The sequence below is a fragment of the Eubalaena glacialis genome, chromosome 8, assembly GCF_028564815.1.
Source record: "Eubalaena glacialis isolate mEubGla1 chromosome 8, mEubGla1.1.hap2.+ XY, whole genome shotgun sequence".
Classification (NCBI taxonomy): Eukaryota; Metazoa; Chordata; class Mammalia; order Artiodactyla; family Balaenidae; genus Eubalaena; species Eubalaena glacialis.
Window position 1 is genome coordinate 126268109 of NC_083723.1, and position 26320 is coordinate 126294428.

At 46.3% G+C, this 26320-nt stretch overlaps 1 protein-coding gene across 1 annotated transcript in view; it reads left to right on the forward strand.

The window, feature by feature from the left end:
- The window catches only part of DPP6 (dipeptidyl peptidase like 6), a 792296-nt gene that overhangs the window by 609471 nt on the left and 156505 nt on the right, over positions 1–26320 (forward strand). The gene's annotated exons all lie outside the window — the stretch shown is intronic.

A 26320-nucleotide genomic window follows, 5' to 3' on the forward strand; every position in this document is an offset into this window, starting at 1 on the left:
GCGTAAACGTCAGATTTATGGACACAGGTCCAAAATTCATGGAAATAGAAACACTTGATGTTGCAAATTAAAAACTTTAAGATTTAGCAACTTGTCTGATGCTTCAGACCGTGAACAGTTCAGCAGTTCAGACTGTGACCAACACATGGAAAGAATTCTGGACTTTTGAGTAGGACTTTTTTTTTTCTTCATAAAATGTTTGCTATGCTTTGAAAGATCTCAAAACAAAGATGTGAATTTTCACTATTAAAACTTGTCAAGAAGGATGGGCTGGACTGAGTGTCCTGACCAAAGAGAGGGAACTCTGGTTTTCCCCAGGAATTTCAGAGTACAGAAGCACCCCTTCTTGTCCCACCAAGGTGCAGGTGATGTCATTCTGTTTGCTATCAGAGGGGACAGTCAGACCTCATTGCTGTGTGTCCTCACTCATCCTCTGGTTACTGCGTCTGGGTTGGTGAACAGCACAGAGACACGCAGGGCACCAGACAGAAAATGTTTAGCTCACGTGAAACAAGATGCTTCTAAGAACTTTATCAACATCTTGGTCAGTTATGTGTGAATGATTCTTCCTGCCTTTTCTTCAAAACAGACCTCCCAGCACTCCTTTGTAACACCGTGTCAACCCTTACTGATGATTAGAAATCAGTTATAAATTCTGGAAAGTCAAAATACTTCATTTTTTTAAAGAACCCTTCTCGATACCAGTGTCTTCTTTCTGCCCTTTGACACGGTTATTCCCACAATCCATGAGGCTTTATTTTAGTCGCCTGACTCCTGGGGAAGGCGGGCGTCTCCTTATGACAGAACAAAGATGCGAGTGAGCATAATTAATCCATGAGTCAGTTTAAAAAAACAGACCTAGTTTTATGTATTTTACAGTGTGTTTATTTTATGTATATCGTGGCTGAAATTTAGTTCAGTTCAGCCATTTCCACTTATAAAGGATAATTAGCAAATTTGTGAATTGATTTTTCTGTTTGTTCTTCAATTTGAAAACCTAATCATTTGTCTGACTGGTTTTAGTTTTTACCATAATGGCTTTGATGGCCATTAACAGCTGGAATTATGTTTTAATGTCCTCAGCTGGGCCTGATTTAATGAGTGTAAATCACACATGTTGGTAAGCCAAGTCTAGGCTAATACTTTTATCTGACATCTCCCCAGCCCCGGTCTCCCCGGAGTCCTTGCCCACGTGAGCAATGCCTGCCCCGAACTTACCCAGACTCAGAATCTGGACTTACCATTGTTTCTGCCAAACCTCCTGTGACTACACTTGCAGTAATTGCTACTCAGTAAAGGAACCACCATCTCTTCCGCTGCCCAAGTCAGAAACCTGGCATCCGTGACTCCTCTGCCGTCCTCATCCCCAACTTGACCCATCAACAAGTCCTGTGAATTCTACTTTCTTGGTACTATTAGGCCCCATCCTGTCCTCTCCATTCCCATCATCACCTCCCACTGGACCCCTGTGATAGCTGCTGGCTTGGCCTCCTGCCCCAAGTCTACCCTGCTCCAGAACGTTCTGTAACTGAGTGATCATGTCGACCTTCTATGTAAAATCCTTCCCCTGCTGCATTGCCTTTAAGGGAAAGCCCAGACCCCTTAACGCTCCTGAGGTGCTGCCCCTGACGCTGGTCTCCACATCCCAGGCTGAGGACCAGTCATAATGAACACTCTCCAACTCCCCAAACGTCCCAGACCCTCTCCCCTCTGCACATGTGTCCCCGCTGTCCCTGCACTCTAGAACACATTGCTAATCCCACCCTTCACCCCGACCCCAACCTCCTTTGCCTGGTGAAAGCCACCTTCTGGCCTCAGGAAGTATTCGCAGATCCTCACCCACAGCTGCGATTGGGCTGGAGACCCTCTGCTCATTCCCCTCCCCCTGCACCATGGTCCTCCAGACGCTCATCATTCTGTGTGTCGGCTCCTTAAGAGCAGGCACCTTCTCATCTTCACTAATGTATCCCCAGCCCTGAAGTACAGACTCGACTGTTCGTAAGCACTGAATGAGTATGCAAAGGCTGAATGAGGGACTTGTTCCATTAAGGCATATTATTGTTTTTATTGCAATATAGTTGATATACAACATTGTGTTTTACAACATTGTGTTAGTTTCCCGTGTACAGCAAAGTGATTCCGTTATACATATATATACATTTTCATTTTCGTATTTTTTTCCGTTATGGTTTATCACAGGATACTGAATATAGTTCCCTGTGCTGTACAGTAGGTCCTTGTTGTTCATCCATTCTAAATATAATAGTTTGCATCTGCTAATCCCAAACTCCCAATTTATCCCTCCCTCATCCCCTTCCCCTTTGGTAACCATAAGTTTGTTTTCTATGTCTGAGTCTGTTTTGTAAATAAGTTCATTTGTGTCATATTTTAGATTCCACAGATAAGTGATATCATATGGTATTTGTCTTTCTCTGTCTGACTTAGTTCACTTAGTATGATAATCTCTGGGTCCGTCCATGTTGCTGCAAATGGCATTATTTCATTCTTTTTTATGGCTGAGTAATATTCCATTATATTGGGTTGGCCAAAACATTCGTTCGGGTTTTTCCGTAACATCTTATGGACAAACCCGAACGAAATTTTTGACCAACCCAGTGTATATGTGCCACACCTTCTTTGTCCGTTCCTCTTTATCCATTCCTCCAATATCTGGACATTTAGGTTGCTTCCATGTCCTGGCTATTGTAAATAGTGCTGTTATGAACATAGGGGTGCATGTATCTTTTTGAGTTAGAGTTTTCATCTTTTCCAGATACATGGCCAGGGGTAGAATTGCTGGATAATATGGCATCTCTGTTTTTAGTTTTTGAAGGAACCTCCATACTCTTCTCCAGAGCGGCTACAACAATTTGCATTCCCACCAGTAGTATAAGAGAGTTCCCTTTTCTCCACACCCTCCCCAGCATTTATTGTTTGTGGACTTTTTAATGATGGCCATTCTGACCGGTGTGAGGTGGTACCTCATTGTAGTTTTGATTCGCATTTCTCGAATAAGCGATGTTGAACATCTTTTCATGTGCCTTTTGGCCATCTGTATGTCTTCTTTGGAGAAATGTCTATTTAGGTCTTCTGCCCATTTCTTGATGGGGTTGTTTCATTTTTTTGTTATTGAGTTGTATGAGCTGTTGTGTATTTTGGAAATTAAATCCTTGTCGGTTACATCGTTTGCAAATATTTTCTCCCAGTCCGTAGGTTGTCTGTTCATTTTGCTTCTGGTTTCCTTTGCTGTGCAAAAGTTTATAAGTTTGATTAGGTCCCATTTGTTTATTTTGGCCACTTAAGGCATATTGTTTACCCAAAGTGAAAATCAGTTACCTTTCCTGATATAAGCACAAACCTGAGGCGCATTTGTCATATTTTTCCTGTATTTTCACCTGTTGTAACTGGCCTTCCGTCTTAGGCCATAACTTGTAACATACCTCCCTTAAACCTTAACCGTTGCAGCCTCCAAATGAGTTATAATTACCCATGACATGACGTTCAAGCTCAGGCTCAGGGAAATTCCAGCAAATTTCCAGATTAAAAAAAATTCTAATTGCATGTGCATGTATTTATTCCATTAAACTAATTTTCTCCATGGCCATACAAGCTCATATTTTCTAAATTCGCTGAGAAATGTGAATGTTTAACGGAATTTGAGTCATTAAGATGTGCTCTGAAGTCACTGCTCTCTATTTCCTATGATTCTAATCAGCCCAGGACAAGGTTCGTGGTGGACTTGCTTAGTGAATTCTGTCTTTTAAATTTCCTGTTATTGCATTACAAGATTAACTGACTCCAAAATCTTCCTATCAAAAGGCACAGAATAATAAAAGCATAAATTCATCAGTCAGTGGAGAAGTAAACTATCAATTCTAGGCTGATGAAACGTAACAGAACCTCACTGTAGCACATCTCATTGTTCTGTGGCCTCAGCCGTCTCCCCACATCCCTGTTGAATCGTATCTGAACAGTAAATCAGTGTCATAACAAAGCAGCCTGTCAAGCAGCTGGTAGGCCTGCCTTTCACCTCCTGTGTCATAAGGAAATGTGCCAGTGTTTTTGTAATTTCCCAGTGAGGTGGCAGAGTCTGTAAATCCTTTCTTCCAACAACCCTACAATTTTATTGGCCAAGCGTTCAATGGCCTGGTACACATTTAATGAAAACAAAGGGTTATGGTGGTAGGTGATTGTTTGAACTAGTGGTTCTTAGCTACTCTTTGACTTTTATAAAGACCAGTGCCTGGGCTCCATGCCCAAGGAAATCTGGTGTGTTTGCACCAGGCGGGGCTCGGGCACTGCTAAATATCAAAGCTCCCAGGAGCTTCTCATGTGCAGCCAGATTTGAGCATCACGGGTTCAGATGCCGGCAGGCAGGGTGGGGACTGCGTGGTCTCTTTAATTACTCTGAAGCCTCGTGGACACCGTGCCAACTTCACGAAAAAACAAAGAATCTGTGAGATTATGTTTTTAATCACCAGGCCTATAGCAAAGGAGTGTGTTGCATATGAAGTCTCCAGTCATTAGAACATTGCCAATGAAACCTTCACTTCCGGATGTCGGCGGTCCCTCGTCGGGTCAGTGGGCACATCCAGGCAGATGCTGACTGCACGGCAGGTTGCCTTGGTCCTGGCCAATCAATTCAATTCAAAGTTAAGATCAGGATGTTACAAAATTATTGTGTTTTCGTTTTCTTCTAGCTCTGGGTGAGGAGTCATTGCCCACATTGATAGACATTTTATGCAATGTTAATAATTTTTTTGTGATTTTCTCCAATCAAACCTATAAACAATAAAGTCTACTAAAAAGACAGCCATAACTAACAAAAGTGCTAGATTTCAGACAGCAAGTTGTCACTACGTGGCTGCTTGGGTTGTGACATAATAGCTAATAATAAAGCAACCCTCTATTTAGGGCTTCCAAGGCACCAATTACCAAGACAGGCATTTCACATATATTGTCTTTTTTGTTCACCGTATCTCCATTTAACAGTGAGAAAATTGAAGTTCAGAAAATGTAAGTTGTTTCTCCAAGATCACATATTAATGATGGTATCAGAACAGAAACCCAAGTCCTGCTTTTTTCTCTGCACCAAACTGTACATCTGGGTTCAGTGTCTTCAGCTGAAAAACCAGAATGACTTATCTTGAGACCAAATGAGTTCATGTCTGTGAAAAGTCTTTGAAAATCCCTTAAATGCCCTGAAAATGCAAAGTGTTGTTACTAGGAATGATGATATTTGTATTCAAGGCCACCCATATGAAACATTTTTGCAATATCAAGAAACTGGCTGTCTTCTGAAACAGCCGCTGGTGTAATTAATCTAACACACTTATCTTTCTCCCTACTCGCCTCCTAAAAGGAAATGAAACATTGACCTAACTGTGATATTTCCGTCTGAAATCTCTGCAGCTTCCATAAATGAGCTGTCAGGGCCCCAGAGCGGGCACTAAACCCCAACTGGAATAAAATGTTCCTTCTGTAAGAGACAGAGCATTAGTCCAGTGGGACGTACTCACACTTGAGTGATGTGCAAAGCCTTTTTAGAGGGTTAAACAAATAAAACTCCGAGTGTCCCCTTCCCCGGGGGGGACCTAAACATTTTTTTTTTTTAGTTTTCTACCTTTAACTATTTTATGTTTCAGATGCATTTTTATATCTTAATGAAATACTTTGTAAAGACAAAGAATATATATGAAGTGTGAAAATAATAAAATGAAGACCCACACACCCTCCACTCAGCATGGAACGTGGAACATGGTCTCACTCCCCTCCCCCACCTGACAACCAGACTCTGAATTTTCTTTACTCTTTCCTGCTATTTTTTTTTTATAAATTTATTTTATTTACTTATTTTTGGCTGCATTGGGTCTTCATTGCTGCACGCGGGCTTTCTCTAGTTGTGGCGAGCAGGGGCTACTCTTCGTTGCAGTGCGTGGCCTTCTCATTGCGGTGGCTTCTCTTGTTGCGGAGCGCGGGCTCTAGGGTGCATGGGCTTCAGTAGTTGCAGCACGTGAGCTCAGTAGCTGTGGCTCACAGACTTTAGAGCACACGCTCAGTAGTTGTGGCGCACGAGCTTAGTTGCTCCGCGGCATGTGGGATCTTCCGGGACCAGGGCTCGAACCCATGTCCCCTGCATTGGCAGGCAGATTCTTAACCACTGCGCCACCAGGGAAGCCCTCCTGCTAGTTTTTAAAAAGTTTTACCACATGCTGATGAATCCCTGAACAATATATCAGTTATGGTTTTAACTTTAAATAACTATTGCCATACCTTGTATGTACTCCTGTTCCTTGATTTCTGCACTCAACACCGTTTGTGATATTTGTAGATATTTGTGATACATGTAGCTGTAATTGAACATTTTTCAATGTGACTTGGTCGTCCATTGTACAGATATGTCCCAGTGAGTTTATCCAGTCCCCTGCCCATGGATATGCAGTTCATTTCTAGTTAGTTTAAAATTTTTTGTAGTTTTGTTAAGTACATGTTGCTCATTTCCTGGTACACATGTGCCAAAGTTTCTGTGGGTTTTAATTTGCATATAATTGATTACTAATGAGGTCGAACATTTTTTACAGGTGTGGTTATTGTTTATATTACATCTTCTGTAAAATGCTTGTTCATGCCTTACCTATTTTTCTTTTGGGTTGCGTGTCTCTTTCTTATCGATATGTACATTTTCTTTATGTAGTGTTTTTTTACAAAATTAATATGCAGAAATCTGTTGTGTTTCTTTTTTTATTGAAGTAGAGTTGATTTACAATGTTGTGTTAGTTTCAGGTATACAGCAAAGTGATTCAGTTATATATATATATGTATAATATATACATATATATGTATTCTTTTTCAGATTCTTTTCCATTATGATTTATCACAGAATATTGAATATAGTTCCCTGTGCTATACAGTGGGTCCTTGTCCTTATATATTCCAAATTCTAATTATTTTTCCATTTTATTATTGCCAATATTTCTTGCATTTTACAGCTTGTCTTTTCACTCTCATTTTGATATTTTTTTGATAGGAAAAGAGGTTAATTTCAATGAGATAAAATTTATTCACTTATGGTTTGCATTTTTTATGTCTTTTTGAAGAGATTTTTTCCTACCCTGAGAACATATCCTCCTACATGTCTTCTAACATTTTTGTAATTTCATCTTTCAAAATAGGTCTTTAATCCACCTAAAATTGACTTGGGGGTTGGGTGTGAAGCAGACTTACAATTATTTTTCCATAGGAATGATCACTGTCCAAGAACCATTTATTGAAAAAAATCTTCCTTTCCTCACCGATCTTCAGGGCTGCCTCTACCATTTATCCACTTTCCTGTATGTGTAGGTTTGGTTTCAGACTCTCTACTATATCCCACTGGTCTTTTGTCTATTGATGTGACAGAACCACACATTCTTAATTATCATAGCTTTATAATAGGTATGACATCATACCTGTTGGTAGTAGGTATTGTTAAATCTATTGTACTAGATGTACATGTTGCTCTTGGGGCATGTCTTGGCTATCTTGGGTTGTGTGTGTGTGTGTGTGTGCGTGTGTGTGTGTGTTCTTTTAAATTTTGGGCGATTAGTCGGAGCTGCAGTAAATCTACACACCAGTTATGGGAGGGCTTATAAACTTCAGCTATTGAACCTTCCAATACATGGTATAGTTGACAATTTATTTACTTTTTCAAAACATGTCTTTCACTAAAGTCAATCTTCTCTAATAAATTTCATGCAACTATTTGGCTTAAATGTATTCCTAGGTATTAGAATATTTTTGGAACTATTGCATATATTTCATTTTTTTAAATATAATTTTTCTAATTTATATATGCAGGTGAATAGAATTGCAGTTGACTTTTTATATTGATTTCATATCCCTCAACCTTGCTAAACTCATTTAGTTCCAAAAATTTATTTGTGATTTCTTTGGATTAAGGATTTAGGCAATCCTATCCTCTCCAAATGCTGACAAATTTATTTCTTCCTTTTTCACCCTGCTCTGTCTGCTTCCCTTATCTGTCTTGCTGTGCTGTCCAAGGCCACTAATACCAAGTGGTATAAAATGGTAATTGTGGGACTCTGATCCTTGTCTTGTTTCTGATCATAAAGGAAGTGCTTTCAAGTTTTCACCATTTAGTGTGAAGTTCCTACAGACTTATTTGGTAGATGCCCTTGACCAGTTTAAGGAAAGTCATTTCCATTTCTAGTTTGCTCTGAGGTTTTGTTTATTTCTTTGTTTTATTTTTGTTGTTGCTATTGTGGTTTGTGTTCTATTATTCGTTATCTTGAATGGATTTTGAATTTTGAAATGTGTTTTCTGCATCTACTGAGGTGATCCATGTGGCTTTTCTCCTTTAATCTGTCAGTGTAGTACTGTATTGATCAACAGAAAACCAGCCTTACATTAGTAGGATAAATCCAATTAGATAAATCCAACTTTCTTATATATATACATATTTTGCTCGGTTATTTAAACCAACATTTTCTTTCCGATTTTTGCATCTACGTTCATGAGTAGAATTGATCTACTAGTATGGTAAATACATTATTGAGTTAGACTTAAATCACTTTATTAAAATGGTACTTAGGTACAAACGCAAAGCTCAGTATAAACTTACATAACTTATATATATATATATATACTTTACCAATTAACTTCAACAAATCTGTAAAATCAACAAATTTAAAAGGAGCGATACCAATTTATGGTGCTGGTGATTATAGCACTAACTGTTCCTGCCTTTTCTTTTTCACACCTGTGCCACCCTGTGCCATGTTATGAGTCGGTTTCCCATGACTTTTCTTTATCTGACCTGCTGAGAAACCTTCTTTGGAACAACAGAGCATGATATTATTGTTGCTTTGCTTGGCAGAGCTGTATTACTTACACATCAAATTCACTTTTATTCTTTTCTCACAACAACTCAAGTAGTGTCACTTGACGCTAATGTGCTTATAAACGTAAAGTCAGGAGTTAAAAGTAGATGATGGGGGCTTCCCTGGCGGCGCAGTGGTTAAGAATCTGCCTGCCGATGCAGGGGACACGGGTTCGAGCCCTGGTCCGGGAAGATCCCACATGCCGCGGAGCAACTAAGCCCGTGCACCACAGCTACTGAGCCTGCGCTCTACAGCCTGTGAGCCACAGCTACTGAGCCCGTGTGCCACAACTACTGAAGCCCGCTCACCTAGAGCCTGTGCTCTGCAACAAGAGAAGCCACCGCAATGAGAAGCCCGCGCACCGCAACAAAGAGTAGCCCCTGCTCGCTGCAACTAGAGAAAGCCTGTGTGCAGCAACAAAAACCCAACTCAGCCAAAAATAAATAAATTTATTTTTTTTTTAAATGTGAGCTATGTCCATGGACCCACAGTGCTCTCTGTTTTCTGTATACGTGCAGCTGTCTCAGCCTAAGAGGAGAAATGGTCCAGCCGGCTGGGACTAGTTCCCTCCAAATGGGCCCCTCCCGATCCCGTGGCACCGGAAGGGGCTGATTTCCTCCCCAGTCAGCCTCTGCATGTACCTTACAGACAGGCCAGTGGTTATTTCCCCTTTACAGCTGCCTTTATTCTCATTTTAACCTGACCTGCAATAAGTGAAAATGTTGAGGACAGGAAAAAAAACCCTGGTTTCATTTGCTCTGATCTCTTTTCCCTCATGATAATGTCCATAAGCCCCATTCATTCAATGGTATTTGAGCGCCTTCTGTTTGCCAGGCAACCCACAGCCTTAAGGACCACCAGCTGCTGTGTGTTCCCTGATGGCTCCACCATCCTATTTATACCAAATAGATAAAGCAAGGCTGGTAAAGCCAGGAACATCTTTCACTGTTTTGCTTCATAATACACCATCTTAGTTGGGCAGAAACGACCTGTGAGAAGCAAGTTTAAAGTGTTTTGATGCAACTCAAACACCTTCCTAAGATTGTTTTTCTCCACACTAGCTATGTGGAATTCCTTAATGTTATGGAACAAAGTGGTGAGCATTTGGTGGATGGTCTGGGGCAGGATTGTAGGTGCTGCATGGAGAGAGAGCTTAGGAAGATTGAAGTATCAATAGGTAGTAAGGAAATTATTCCATTTTCAATTCTCCTTCAAACTTTGGCTCATAGACCAGGAGAAAGTCTTTGACAGCCCCTAATACCTCCTAATCTCCCTTTGTAACAAAGAGAGCTACACCTCAGGTCCAGGTCTTTAAGTAGACCTGGACAGAATTAGAAATAATGTTTTGTTTTGTTGGTGTTTATGCTTACCACTTCTTCACTGCTAAGCATACTGGTGTTCCCTTTACGCTAGGGAGACAAAATGTCCCTTGTAAATGAAACCTGTTTACATCTAAAGGGAAATGATTGGGGAAAATGTCGTAAATAATAGTACTAGTGGTGCTCAAATCAAAATCCAAAAACATCATGGAGGTGGTTGGCGGTTAAGCATACTCTGGGAGCCACTCCTCTGGCGAAAAGAGCAGAGTTTAGAAGCAGCCCAAGCTGGACTGAAACCCAGCCCGCCAATCTCAGGAGTGTATGATTTTAATGACCCCTCAGAGCCTCGGTTTCCTCATCTGTAAATAGGGTAGAAAGGCCGCCAGGGATGCCATGAAGGTTACTTAAGCAACTAATGTGCAGCCTTCCTTGATGGAGTAAATGTTAGTTTCCTTTCTTGGCCACTGATGTGGAAGGAGAAATCTAATAGCATCTTGAATCTGAGCCAAAGATATAATTTTTGCTCAAATGATGAGAAAATTATAAAATGGAAAAACATAGACTTTGGAGCCAGGCGACCCTATTAGCTTTTTTGACCTTAAGTCAGTTTCCTCATCCATGAAACGAGGATAATTAAGATGCCTATTTTGCATGATTATTGGGAGAACCTGGGGTAATATATAATCAAATCATGTAGTAGTAACCACACAAAGTGCATAGAAGGCAATAAATAATAGCTCTTGTTATGGTCCAGATTAGGGGATTACCACGACTTCCCTTCCTCGTTGGAACCACCTTTGTCTTTCAGGTTGTATCCTCATGTGCATAAAACATTTTCCAGCATTTGGAGGGAAATCATTTAATAAATGTCTGGGGTCAAGAAGCACCAAGATGTATAGGAGTCATTCTCCCAGGCTTTGGGAATTGGGGTTTCTTCAATGATCACTTACGTGATTTAGGTGTCTGTGCAGATTCTAAACAGAGATGCAGTCATCTCATTAATTAGAGGTTCAAGGCCTTGAAAGCACATCTACTCACCACCCTTTTCTCCTTGTGCCACTTTTATTTGAAAACTGTTATCTCTATTTTTCTACTGACAGTTACATTCTGCTTTTCAAGGGGTCTTTTTTAGGATTAAAGGGTGGTAATTTGGCTCCTCTAAAAGGAATTTTTATAAGGTGATAGCCTCTAAACTTAATGTGGGTTGGAGTACAGATCTTCCTTGACTTAACGATGGCATTATGTCCCGATTAACCCATTGTAAATTGAAAATATCCTAAGCTGAAAAATGCATTTAATACTCTAACCTACCACACATCACAGCTTAGCCAGCCCACCTTAAACATGCTCAGAGCACTTCTAGTGGCCTACAGGTGGGCAAAATCCTCTAACACAAAGCCTGTTTTATAATAAAGTGTTGAGTATCTCGTGTAGTTTATTGGACACTGTACTGAAGGTGAAAAGCAGGATGGCCGTCTGGGTCTGGAATGGTTGTCAGTGTATGGTGGTTCCCCCACCCCCACCCCACCCCCTGCCCGCGATCGCAGGGCTGACTGCAGCTGCCCTGCATCACGAGAGAGAGAGGATCAGACCACACAGCACTGCCTGGGAAAAGAGCAAATTCCAAAATTCCAAGTACAGCGTCTGCTGAATGCATATCGCTTTCACACCATCATAAAACTGAAAAATCATAAGTAGAACCATCGTGAGTCAGGGGCTGCCTGTACAGCTGTTCCCTTGGGGTTACTATCATGCGCTAGTTCCCAATAAGGGAAAGCAACGTGATGCTTCCCTGAAGGAGGACCCTCCTGACGGTGGTTCTGCTAAATCTCCCTCAAGTCCCGTTTCCATAACTCCTAGTGATAGTTTGCAGCTTGTGTCTCCTGAAATTCTAAGGAGTTTGAAATTTTGCTTTATTAGTTAACATTTTCATTTTGCTAGCGTTTCGGAGTGCACTGATTTTCCGGAAGTGCTGATGACCAAGCTCACCGCAGAAGACGGGTTGCCTGATAAAATATTCCACCTGATGCTCCCCGCTGAGCTCAACGCTGTCCTCATTCAACGGAGCCAGCCTCCACGTGGGTGGGAGGCCCTGGCGGGCGCAGCCCCATCGGAACCCGGCAGAGCCCTGGGGCTCCTTAGGCTGTGCTCCCAGAGCAGCTAGGCCACATCTGTCTCTAAGTGTGTCCTTTGGTGCGAAACCCAACATGTGACATCAGATAACTAAAGCCTCTCCAGACTCCCCCTCTGCCCCCAGCTCCAGGCCGAGCTCCTGTCATGTGACCTGTCCCAGTCCTGTGGCTCCTTGTGAGTCTAGAAGGCCCTGGAAGGTTCTGGCTGAGCCTGAGCAAAAACAGATGGACTCCCCTAAAGCACCATCCCTGGTGTCATCATAATAGATGTACATAGACACGCATGAAGGCTCGTATGTGGATGTGTGTAGCTGTATAAGAAGATACGGGAGTTGGGGATTTATATACATGACTTTTCTCATTGATCATCCCAGAAATTTTCAGCCCGTGATATAAATAATGGAGATCAGCTGAGCCCTCCCCACCAATTACGAGTCACCTGAACCCGGGGTGATAGGCCATCCCGGTGTTTGTGGGGCGTTCAGTGCTAACACCGGGGCAGTCCGGACAAGCAGGGAGCCTGCTCACCTGCTAGCCACCCCCAAGGGACATTGATACCCCTCCCCTCGACCCACAGTCATCTCTTCCTCCCTCTCCCCAAGCACATGCCTACACACGATCCTGTCCAACTACATCATCTCGTTGATTAGGTCAGTTAATTCACCTTTCCCCGCCTGCTCCCAATATGCCTGAAAAACTGAGATTTGCCACCTTGGACAGCATTTCAAAAGGCAGCTTCTGTTTTGTCATTAAAATGTGCCCTGGGTCTGTGGCCGGCGAGTGACAGTTGGAGAGAGGTGGGAGGGGGGCCCAGACCCCACCCGCTGTCCCCCACTCTCTGTGTGGGGCTGCGGTCTGAGATGCTGGTGCCCACTGAGGGATTACGCGAGGGCCGCGTGTGGCCCATGGGCCAGTGCAGCGCCTGCCACTCAGCCTCCAGGAGCTGAGAGGGCTGGTGGGGCCCCAGGCCAGGAGCGAAGAACTCAGACGGCTCAGACTCATAGCATAAGCCTTGTGCTTGCCCAGAGCTGTGCCAGTGTTTGTAGGAGATAAAGGAAAAAGCGAGGACATTACTGTGGCGTAAAGGAGATTAATATTTGGACAAGACATATACACATGACATAATCTAGGAAAGTTATTACAGAATTTTAGAAGCTAAAGAGTCTTAAGTCCCCTGTTTTTTAAGACGGAATTGTGCTTAGTGGTTGCTACAATTGGCATTCATGAATTAGAGGAAGCGAGATGAAGGTAGTCATAGAAGGCTTCCCGAAAGAGGTGGAGTAGACTTGGACTTTGCAGAGCAGGACAGGAAGGCATTGCTATGGACTGAATGTTTGTGTCCCCCAAATTCACATATGGAAACCCTTATCCCCAGTGTGGTGGTATTAGGAGGGGGGCTTTGGGGGTGATTAGGTCATGAGGGTGGAGCCCCCATGAATGGGATTCGTGCCCTTATAAGAAGAACCACGAGAGAGGTGATTTCTCTCTCTGCCACGTGAGGACACAGCAAGAGGACACCCTGTGTGAACCAGGAGAAGGGTCCTCACCAGAACCCGACCCTGCTGGCACCCTGATCTTGGACTTCCAGCCACCAGAGCTGTGAGCTATAAATGTTTGCTGTTTAAGCGGCCCAGTCTGTGGTGTTCTGTTGTAGCAGCCCGAGCTGCTGAGACAGGCTTTAGAGAAGAGGGCGCGGTCGAGGCCTCGACGCAGGGTGTCAGCGGCGGGGCTCTGAGTGGATGGGGCATCTCTGGCCATGAGGTTTCTGGCCTGGCTCTAAGCGATTGACCCTGAGATGCGTGACCTTGGTGACTGAGTTCCTACACACGTTTCTTTAACACCAATTACAGAGGATACTGTGCGAGTGTCAGAGGGAGCAGCCTGGTCCAGAGGCCGCAGAGCCAGATCCTGGAGCCGGCAGCCTGGGCCAAACCTCAGCTCATGCCTGTCACATTGGGCAAATCACTTAAACTCCCTGCTTGTCATCTTCCTCTAGCTGGGGATCAAAGCGGCACCGCCCATGGGCTTATAGGAGGATGTAACTAAAAATCCCTGTGATGCCACATTCATGGTTTTTTTTTTTCCTGGTCGCGCCGCGCGGCATGCGGGATCTTAGTTCCCCACCCAGGGATCGAAGCTGTGCCCCCTGCATTGAGAGCTCAGAGTGTTAACCACTGGACCGCCAGGGACGTCCCAGTGTTTGTTTAACGAAAGAGCTGTGGCCGGTGGTGTGGGGCAAGCAGCCTGGGGACTCTCACCAGGCAGGTGACAGGAGAATGACCGGGACCAGCACACGTGGGGTCAATCCCAGGGCCGCCCTGAGGGTCAGAGTCACGTTTTCGTGTCAGCCCAGAGGGAGGTCTGCAGGGGGAAGGGCCGAGCCAGGCCTGAGGGCTCCAGCAGGACGGCAGAGCCTTGCCCAGAGGGAGGGGGAGCGGGGGACATCGTGCTGGCTTCCAGAAGGTTCCTGACTCCTGTGCTCATCACTGGGTCTCATATGATGTTGGAATTAGCGGCTCCACTGAGGGCTTCGGATCCCAGTATTTAGGAACTAGAGGGGATGTGAATGTGGAATGTCGACTGCGAACGGGGACCTTCCCAAGTGCTCTGCACAGACACGCAAGGTCACCTAATGGGTGAGAAAGTCTGGGGCATCTGGCGGGTGGTGGAGCCGGCCCTGAGTCCAGGCTGCCCCCCTCGGGAGATGTACGTACCCCTCGCCTCCTGCCACAAACACCCGTGTGCCCACTGGCAGCTCAGCGCTCTCCCCGGCCCCTGCTCAGCCTTCCCCCAGCCAGAGGCCTCCAGAGACGTGTGTGGCATCTGACAGTCAGAGTCTGCATAGGGGCTGGCTCCGGTGCTCCCACCGCGATGGAAGGGCAGAAATGCCTGGCACAGGCTCAGGGTTGCCCTGTCTGGTCCCTCCAGCCTCAGTCCCGGGCGTCGGAGGATGGGACCCGTCAGCCGCAGCGGTGGGAAGATGCTGAGGTCTCTTTGGCATCGGTGACTTAGGTGCCCAGTTAGGGCTGGTCCTGGAGCAGCAAAGCCTCGATGCCCCAGGGCTGGGCTTGAGGTGCTCATTGTGTCTTCTCTGTGTCTCTGGAATGTTTATTGCTTTTAATATGAATTAGCCATTGACATAGGGACTCACTTCAGACAGAGGCAGCGATGAAGGAAACAGTGAGTGACAGGGGTGGTGTCGAAAGTGAAAGCACAGCCTCTCTGAGGTCCTAGGACCGCAGGCTGGGATTCTGTGCCCTGCTGGCTCCCCCGCCTCTGTGTACACCCAGCTGGTATGGTGGATGCTTGTTTCCAGCCCCTTTCCCATCATATATGACACCCCTTGGCGGTTAGGATGCTGGCGTGTTCATTATTTTATCCCCAGTTCCCAGTACTGGTGCCAGGCTCATTTTAGGTAGTTGATTAATTTTTATTATTTATTTTCCCATTGTAAAAGTAATACAAACTATAGAAAGTAAAAAATATAAAAAGTAGGGGAAAAAACTTCTTGTAAAAGGACCAATAGATCCAGTATCCATAGACAATTACTATTAATATTTTAGTGTGTTCTCTTAATCTTGTTTCTAAGAATAGAAACACTTACCGTTATAATAACAACTATAGTTGTAATAATTATTGTTAATTATTTTATAGTTATATTAATTAGTTTTATATATCCCAACTTTGTGCCCAGTGTGATTCAGTTAGCATTTTATACAATTAAATACTTGTTCGAAACATAATTTTTAACGGTTACATAATAGTTCATTGAATGGATTTACAAAAATTAAATCATTTTCCTGTTGGACATCTAGACTATTTATAAAATTCAGTACTACAGTTGATGCAGTGGAATATCTTTGCGCCTAAAATGATGAGGAATTACTGAGTCAAAAAAAATGAACACTTTTTTTTGCCAGTTGATATTCTTAATTGAAGTATTGAGCACTTTTTTAAGGCACTTGATATACATTTACAAATTGTTTCCTGTGTGCTTAATCGGTCATATATTTACTGCATAAAGCATCAGGCTGTATCATTAAAAAAATATTGCTGCTTCTACGAATTTTCAAAACTCTTTGCTAATGTAATTCAGTTGCATTGCTATTTAAATCAGCATGTATTGGGCTTCCCTGGTGGTGCAGTGGTTGAGAGTCTGCCTGCCAATGCAGGGGACACGGGTTCGAGCCCTGGTCTGGGAAGATCCCACATGCCACGGAGCAACTGGGCCCGTGAGCCATAACTACTGAGCCTGTGCGTCTGGAGCCTGTGCTCCGCAACAAGAGAGGCCGCGATAGTGAGAGGCCCGCACACCGTGATGAAGAGTGGCCCCCGCTTGCCACAACTGGAGAAAGCCCTCGCACAGAAGCGAAGACCCAGCACAGCCAAAAATAAAATAAATAAATAAATTAATTAAAAAAAAAAAAAAAATCAGCATGTATTTAATTATATCCCGTAGTTGATTAAATTAATATGTATTTAGTAGTTGATTATTTTCTATAAATTAATACCCATGGCATCTTTCTTGTGAATTTTCTGGGTTTGTTCTGGGTCCATTCATCTTTTATTGTCTCAGTGTGTAAATAATAGAAAAGATCACTGACGAGAGTGTGACAGGTAGCAGAAATCATCTTTAAGGACTTCACGGTGTGGCCCGGAGCCGGTCCCAGCAGAACCACGGCAAATGTCTCCTGAGCATAAATGCCAAGGACGGTGGGCTTCTGAGCTGGACTGTCTTTGATCCCCACTCCCAGCCTCTGGGGAGATGCTGAGGAGCAGTAACGAGCTGGGAGGTGAAGAGCCAAAAGAAAGAGGAGTTTCCAAGACCGCACATAACCTACAGACCAGATAATGAGCCCCTAGCGGCTGAAGAGAGGTCGGCTGTTTATCACATCACCTTGGAGAATAAAGTCCAAAGACCAGTCACCCGGGGAGCATCGGAGGGAATGTGTCTGAGAGGGCTGAGCTGGCATGTCTGGGACGGTGTTAGTGGCTTCAGTGTACCCTCAGAGCAGACACTGCACGCTTCAAATACCTGGTACCATCCAGGTGATCCAACCAGGAAGGTCCGAATGATGTTTCAGTGGCAGCATTGCTGGCCTTATGTTTGGACTGTATACAAAAAGGCCTGGAAACTTACCAAGAAAAAAATGGATTTTTTCATCCCCTTAGGAAGATACTGGAAAATTCATTCACTTCTTTGGAGTCAGAAGACTATGTTTGGCAACCGATGAGGCTTGAATTTAACTGCGGTATAAAAAGATTGAGAGATCGCCTCGGACTGATTTCTGCCAGTCAGTACATTTGTCATTTCTCTCAATGCTTTTAGAGAGTTTTCAGACCCACTCCCATGAAGGCCCAGCGGTCCAGCCATTCTCACCAGCAGAGTTGCTCAGAATTGTTCATGATTTTCAACTGGAAGAAGCAGCAAATTGCAGTGTGCATCAGAGTCACCGGAGGGCCCGCTACAACTCAGTTGGTCTGGGGAGGGTCCTGAGAATTAGCGATTCTCGCGGGTTCCCAAACGCTGCTGGCGCTGCTGGCGCTGCTGGCGCTGGAATCACGGGCGTGTGGGTTAAGCGGTTCGTTTCTAATTCTGTTACTAAGTAGCTCTGTGACCTTGGGTGAAAGCTTCGCTTCTCGGAGCCTGCCCCTCAGTTCTACAGAATAGCAGGGTGTCCGGACGGTGAGAGGCCACACATCACGGACTCCGGAGTCGCGCTGCCTCGGCCCAAATCCTGGCTCTTCCAACGGACAAGGTGCATCACCTTGGGCGAGTGTCCGTGCTGGTGTCCAGGGCAGAAAGTGGCTCTCACAGACAGCCCAGAGCCACAGGACATGGGCGAGGGACGGCTTCAAACTAGGCAAACGGAGAGTGGAGATTGCCGCGAAGTGCTCAGCCAGAACATCCAGGCGTAGAACCGAAGCAAGTATTCTCCTGAGTCGGGTAACCCAGTACATCCAGCCGTCCTTTTGTTGGTACAATCAGCGTGTTGCCACAGGGCGGCAGTCGCTGCGCTAGTGGTTACAGCACGTCTGAGGATTGCTTTCGGCTCAGCCCAGGAGGCAGTGCCCCGTGGAGAGAGGTGGGGCTCTCCGGGGGTTGCCACGCGGCCTGAAAGCCCCTGCGAGAGGCCCTTTGTGTGGCTTTGAAGTGGCCTTCCCCGCCAGACCCTCTAAAGAAAGGCACCTCGTTCAGTGGTTAACGCTGACCCCAGACGGTGGCATGTTCCGTGGCGTTTCCTGGTGGCGGTGAAGTTGCCCGTCCCCACGGAGCAGGGAACTGGGCTGCCTGAGGGACGGACGGCCCCGTCCAGGCGCTGCCGTGGACAGCGCAGGCTCTCAGGCGGGGGCTGTGCTGCCAGCTAAAGACCCCAGAGGGAAGGACAGCTAGGCGGCCGTGGCCCGCAGAGGCAGACCCCACGGTGGTTCAAGTTCATTTGGGGTTGACGAGCTGTTTGCACAGTAAGAGTAACTGCTGCGCATCCCGCCCCCAGCCTGAGACTCTCCAGGGGCCGTGTCACGTGATTGTCCTGTCCCCCGTGCCCTGCCTCCAGGGAGTCCCGGGGGCGCCGCCGTCCACCCACTCACCTGTGTCAGATCAGGAGACTCCTTCACACCTGCCTTCCCTTGGCCTGTGTCCAGGCAGCACCTCGCCCTGGGAACCCACCCCTATCGCTGCAGTCCCACCATTGGGCCAACACCGCCCAAGCCTCCACTGTCCCTCTGGACCATCCCCCGGGACGCCTTGCCCTCTGCCCCGCCCCCTACACGGCAGCAGGGTGTCATGGAAAATACAGCACCATCTTCTCACTCGCTCTCTTAAAACAGCCAACGACCATGATGCCGCCAAAGCTCCCCAGGTGCTCCGCGGCTCTTAGAAGGAAGCGCAGTCAGTAACGCGGCCTGTGGGGCCTGCACGGCTCCCCGGCCCCTTCTCCAGCCTCACCCCCGACACTGCCTGCCTTGACCTGGCCCCCCGGCCCTTCATTCCACACGGGCCGTCCCATTTGCCCAGACGGACGGAGGCCTCTCTCCCCTGCGATGCCCTGTGCCCCTCCTCCCCCCGACGGCTGCTGCCCACCCTCCACGTCATCCCAGCTCAGGAGCCATTCTCAGGGAAGACCCCGAGCCCAGGCCAGATGGGGGCTCTGTCACCTGGCCTTACAGCACTTTGCCCTCCCAGCACTTCTTATCCTGACCAGGCCGTCCGTGTGCAGCCCCGCAGCTCAGAGGCCCTCGGGGAGGAGAGAGAGCTTGGAAGGTGCTCACACCCGTGCTCAGACCAGGCACCCGCTCGCTGCTTCCCTGACGCGACCCCGCCCCGAGGTCCTGGGTGCGTTAGGAGCCTCACATCTCTGGAGTCGAGATGAAATTGCTCAGCTCCCATATCACAGGGGACACTGAATGCGGCCATCAACTCCTCAGGAGCATAATTTCATTTAGGGACTTTTTCCTCGGCTTTGAAAAAATAACATCTCTGAACTCTCCAAGTTAAAATGTGGGCTCATCAAGTGAGAGGGATCCCGAGAGCTTTTTCTCGGTGGGCGACTCTGAAAAGGAAGCTTTTCCTTGACCATTTAAGGGCTACACTGAGGGGAGGGTCTTTATGGTGATGTTCCCGATGTTTCTTCTTGATTTTGGTTGACATTTGAAAGGATGAAAAACGTGAGTACTTTCTGGCAAGAGGAATGGTTTTAGATTATGTACAGGACTTTCTCTTTCTTGGCTCTGAACTCTGCTCTTTGGCATTAAATCCTGCATTAGTTTGCTGCGTCAAAATGTGATGTGATGTCTTCCACTGATTTTTGGAGGAAAGGGTGGAGGGGGCAGTACTGACACGAGCAGCTGCAAGAGCCCTGCTGTTAGAACGGTGTCCTCGTAGCAGGGACCCAACGGGCTGACGCTGCTTATCATGCCAATAGTGCGTTTCCTTTAAATGTGCTTTATAACCCTCAGGGTTTTCTCCAGCAAAATTGTCTCCTTTTATCCTCCCAATAGCACCACAAGGCTGGCACGGCAGGTGTGATTATCTGTATTTATGGGTGGCAAAATCCAGCGGCAGGACAGCAAGTGAATTTTGCCACGTCCCACCTCTGCCTGGGCAGGAACCAACATGAGAGCCAAGTGTGCTGAATTTCAGGCGATGGGTTAACTGGGGAAATGACACGCTCACACAGAGTAGACTCGGAGTCTTGGCCGCCTGCACAGGTCGGATGAGAGCTTGCTGGGCAACTGCTCAGCGCCCTGCCTGGCTGATCGGAGGCGCTCACACGCCTGTTTGTGGGGTTGGTGTGATGCTCCCAAACTGGGTAAGGACCACTGAGAATCTGGAAAACCCTCCTTGATCAACAGCTTTGCCATCCCCCGTCATTGCATTTTCCAGGCACGGTTACTAACTAGAATAATGGAAGGTCTCTTCCTTGCCCAGTTGAGCAGTAGAATGGTCAAAACAGGGAATGGGAGAGCAAAACAGAGTAAGGAAAGAATTTATTTAATCTACAAATTGGTCAGTTCCTGAAACTGAGCTTTGAGTAATCGGAGAGTGATTCTCAGCACCTTCACGTGTTGACGTGGGAAGAGACGTGTCTGCACACGTACACGTATGTTATTCCCCTTTAGTTCAGAGGCTACAGCTTCCACCGTCATCAGGTTCTGTAGATACGGTTTGAAAAGGCCAATTATACTTTGTTTCCAGCAGCCTTTCTCACATAATGTACACAAGTAAAGTCTCTTTCGATGTGGCTTGCTGACTGCTTCTTGTGAGCGTGCAGCCAGTCTCTGCCCCCATCGGGAGAGCACACAGCATTCTTAGCAACTTTGGGTATTGTTTGTCAGTCTGATAGTTTGGTAAACAAAATATTCCCGTTGTAATAAGATTTCTTTCTGTTCTTCATGAATATAAACGCTTCTGTATGATCAGTACTCTGTGTGGTTCTCTGATCTGCCTGTTCCCTGTCCTCCACCCATTTTTTTTTATTGCACAGTGAACATGATTCATGATTTCTATTCATAGGGGTTTATCCTAGGGAGATGTCAGAGGTGCGGTGAAGTACAGAGATGCACACAAGAGCATTTTTATTGTAATAAAAACCAGAAGAGATGTCAAACAATAGGGACATAATTAAATAAACTATGGTATATCTCCTAAAAGGCATGTCTCAGAGAATGCTCACTAACATGGAAAAACATTTCTGATGTAGATTCTAAAACAGTGTGCAAACCTGTGTATGTTATATGACTTTAGTTTTATTAAAACTAGGTTTTATACCCCACCGACCAACACACACATTCCCTCTCTCTCCGTCCCTCCCTCTCTCCCTCCCTTCCTCTCTCTCTCTCTCTCTCTCTCTCTCTCTCTCTCTCTCTCTCTCTCTCATCTAGGAGGGAATAAAATACAAGAAAGTGTATTTTAATAGTCATATTTTGTGTATGTGTGTGGTTTGTAGGATTGTGACATTTTAACTTTCTCCCGTATATTCTATAATAATGGTGAATATGCAGAGTCAGGGTTTGGTGGCTTTTATTGCCCTGTTTTCCACCTTCATAGTCAGCCGAACTGATGTGTGATCTCCAACCAGCCAGTTTGCTTTTCAAAAAAAAGCCCAGCGCTGTTTTACTGCTCCCTCCTTTTAGTGTTGGTAAATATCCCTTCTTGTAACTGTTCCACAGTAACTTTACTCTGGTAACGACTCAGAAGTCCCACCATCACCCGGTTTCTCCTGACATGAACCCAGGGAAGAGGGGCCATTCTAGGAGCCTGATGGCTGCTGGAAAACACCCACGGCGGGGGGCGGAGGGGTCTCATGTCCGCCAAGCAGATGTGCTGACTTGCAAGTCCACAGAGGCCATGCTTGGCACCAGCTGGACTCAGAAGGGTGTAGACAGGAGCCGTTGGCCAGCAGGTGGTCTCGGGTGCGCCTCCCCCACAGAGTTCCACGCAGCCATTCACCCGACAGCTGTGTAGCAGTGTCTTCTCCCCGTCCCCCCGCCGGTGACAGCTCAGTACACGGGACCCCTGTGGGTGGGTGTGGAATCCCTGCCAGGTGCCCAGAGGGAAGTGCCCGGTGACCGGAATCGTGCACTCGGGGAGGTCACGGCGACGGCTTCCTCCCAGAGTTTACAGTTCTCCTCGACCAGCTCCAACGTACCAGAAATAGCGTCCCCTGCCATTAGAGCCCATATCCACCCTTACCAGGTGTCCAGGGCAATAGAAACAGAAAGTTACCTGAAGGTCAATTTCTATGCAGGGGGAACCGGCCATTAAGTTCTGAATGCAGGAGGCTTTCCCAATCTGTTAGCCACAGTTGGTAATTCTGACTTGCTGTTATGTGGCCCGTTGATGAAACCATTCAGGGGACCAGAGGTGACATAGTACACCCAGAAATTAAAGCCATGTGGACACACGAACCTGATGGGCACCAACCTCCCGAGGACATACCGACCTCTCCGTCAGCAGTTTGCTTCTTCACCAGAGTCTGCCGAAGGATGTGTTGAGCGGGTGGCAAGGTTTAGAGACAGAACTTCCATGTTCTGGTGACATGGCTTATCTGTGTGCAGTGTTCCACTGATGTCAGTTAACTGTGCAGCGTTTCCAGTGGGATTAGAATGGCCGACGACAGAGATGATCCCATTTGCTGGACGAATACATCGCTTCCTTATGATCACTGCTGAACCAGCGGGCGCTACCGTGACCACCCGAACTGTTCTGTTTCACGCTATAAATTAAACTTAATGTCATATATAACGGGATCGTTCATCCTCGTTTATTGTGGAAGTGTTAGTAAAGTCGTGCCTGGTCAGGAAATGGGGTAACCCAAAAGAGGAAGTAGAAAACCAGGGGAAACGCAATTAGTAAATAGTGCCCACTACCAGGGTGTGTTCTCGAGATCAGGACAGTCGCTATACCGTGTCAGTTAAAGAAACCTAGGCTGACGTGATAACTGGGGGTTTTAGCTGAAATATAGAGAATCTGTTTTCCCCCTTGATAGTAGCATGTTGGGTTCACTATGAATGTTGAATTTTGCCTTCATGATAAATAGTTCTCCTTTCGAATACAAGTGTAGTAATAGCATCACTAATTAATTTGCTAAACGTCTTTTCCTGATCTCAGACACTCATGAGACCTTTGGATTCAACAATGTTAAGTATGGAGGAAACCTTAGGGACCATCCAGTCAACCTCGTATTTTGTAGTGAAGGACATGAGATTCAGTGAGGTTAAGTAACCTGCTCAGAGCTGGACACTAGTGGTCTCAACTAGAATTTAGGTTTCTACTTCAAGTCTATCATTCTCTGTAATTCCACCGGAGCTGTGCTGCTCTCTTTTAGTCAAGCACTGGGCTGTTCAATATGTTTTCCTTTGGGCCTTGATTGTCCAGAACTAAAAGCTAAGTTGTGCCCAATTATGGTAATTAATCCCATTCCTGGTTCCTGAGATAATGAGCTCCCCCTTTAGCTCCGTGTGTCTTTGAGCTGAGCTTTATCGTAAGCACCCTGTGAAAATGTGGGTATTCTTCCTGGTCTAGCTCAGGTGTCACCTCCCGCATGAAGCCTCTCCTGATCTCTCCAGGCAGAACAAACCTTTGTAATGATGATAGTAACCACAACAAGAATGGGTGTTGCTGAGCCCTCACTTCGTGCCGGGCGCTGTGCTCAGTGCTTTGAAGTTGTCAGTTCACTCAGCCTCACAGCCACCCTAAGACTGAGTTCTGCATCGATCTCTATTGACAGACAAAGAAACTGAGGCAACTAGGAGTCCAGCACTGGCTCAGGTCCTGCAGCAGGTCCGCTGTGCTCCCAGAGCACATGGTGCAGACGCGCTCGCGGGGCCTGGAGCGGCTGAGCTGTGTAGAGCCCAGGCTCCCATTTGTAGCTGTGAACATCTGCACAGCAAAACGCACTGTTCCTTAGAGCCTGTTTCCTTTTGTTTTCCTTCCATTAAAAATAAAGCCAAGATGAAAAGGGATTTAATATCTATCATAGCAAATTTTACTTCTTCAGAATATTAATTGTCTACGGTCCGATTTGATTCAAAAATTTATTGTAGGCTTAGAACGCATAAAAGAAGTTAAAATTTCATAATACGTCTTACCCTTAGGCAAACTCGTAAGAACAGCTCCTGAAATTAAATGAGGATGTGTACTTGTGTCTAGAAGTTTTCCAGCTCATTTCTGGGTGAAGTGAATCTTTGAAGAGGCGGGAGGCCCGAGCAGGAAGCTAATGCTTGATAGAGCTTTCAGCTCCAGCCTTCCGTGACAGCGATCCATGGGAACTGCCCTTCTGCATCTTCAGCTTAAAATGTCAGTATTTACGCTGTTTCCTACACTTGCAAAATACCCTTTCTCACTGGTCTCTTAAATGACACTGACAATATCTTTTTTAGAATTTCTTTTTAAAAAAATCTGATTGAGTCCTGTTCTTGGTCCACATAGCTCAGTTTCCACAGACATTGGATATTTGCATCATGTTCTTAGGTCCTTGTGGGGGTAGCAGGCAAAGAATTTAGATACAGAAAACACAGGGCAGAATTGAGCAGTGCCTGGAGGACAGGCTAATTTATACTTTAAGAGCTTCGGGAGACATTAGATTTGTCCTGGGCCACTGCTTCATAGATTTGGTTGCACACTGGAATCGCCCAGGGTGTTTCTTCAAAATACGGATGCCAGGGGACGTCCCGGGTGGTGCAGTGGTTAAGACTCCGAGCTCCCAATGCAGGGGGCCTGGGTTCGATCCCTGGTCAGGGAAATAGATCCCCCATGCATGCTGCAACTAAGGAGCCCACAAGCCACAACTAAGGAGCCTGCCTGCCGCAACTGAGACCCAGCGCAACCAAATAAATAAATATTTTTAAAAATAAAAAATAAAAAAAATAAAATACTCATGCCAGGGTCCCACCCCTAGATCCTAACCATTGGGCTGGGCTCTTGGACCTGGCTGTAGGATATGTCAGAGCTCCTCAGATCATTCTAATACACATCAGAATTAGAGAGCCACTGACCTAGCCCACCCTCCCCCTGGCCCCAGAGAATTTGGAGCTGACCTAAGGTCAGAACTGTAGCATCTTCCAGGGCACCCCAGGCTGCACATGGGCCATCCAGCTGCTCCAGGGAACGGCTGGGGAACCACTCTGTCTCCTCCTGCAACTTCACTCCCCACGCCCAGGGCATCCCCCCGCTGTCCCTGGCTGGTCCACCTCTGTCTGTCTCCACCATCCCCCCACAGCTGACGGGCTGCCTCCTGCCCTGCCTTCTCATCGGCACGGGCCTGGACTCGCCCACAGAAGACTTGCCTCTAGCCACGTTGCTCCCCTTGTCGAGCTTCTGCCAAGGGCTTCCTGCTGCCTCTGGGGTCCTGTAGCCCACGGACGGACCCTTGGGGGCTGGCACCTGCCTCTCCCCCACCCCCTGGGCTTCCATTCCTGCTTCTCCTCCTCCTCACGCCCGGCAGGACCGGTCACAGGGAGCTCTCGTCCAGCTCCTCCAGCTCCCCAGGCCTGTGCCTGCCTCTGGTTCTCTCTCACACTGTGTCCTCCGTGTAACCTAATTTCTCAGCCCCCCTTTCTTCATCCTGCTCGCCATTCAGATCTCAGCCCTAAAGCCCAGTTTCTCAGCATCCTGACACCTGCCACAGCATGGGTGAACCTTGAGGACGTTATGCTCAGTGAAATAAGCCAGACACAGAAGGACAAACGCTGTGTGATTCCCGTTACACGAGGTCCCTGGAGTCGTCAGATTCCTGGACACAGAAAGCAGAAGGGTGGGGGCCGGGGGTGGGGGAGGGGGATGAGGAGTCAGTGTTTAATGGGGACAGAGTTTGAATTTTGCAGGATGAAAAGAGTCCAGGAGATGATGGTGGTGATGGTTGCACAGCAGTGTGAATGCACTTGACACCACTGAACTGTACACTTAAACGTGGTCAAGGTGGCAAATTTTGTGTCATGTATGTTTTACCACAAAAAAGAAACTTTTTTCCAGTCACTTTCTCAGGGA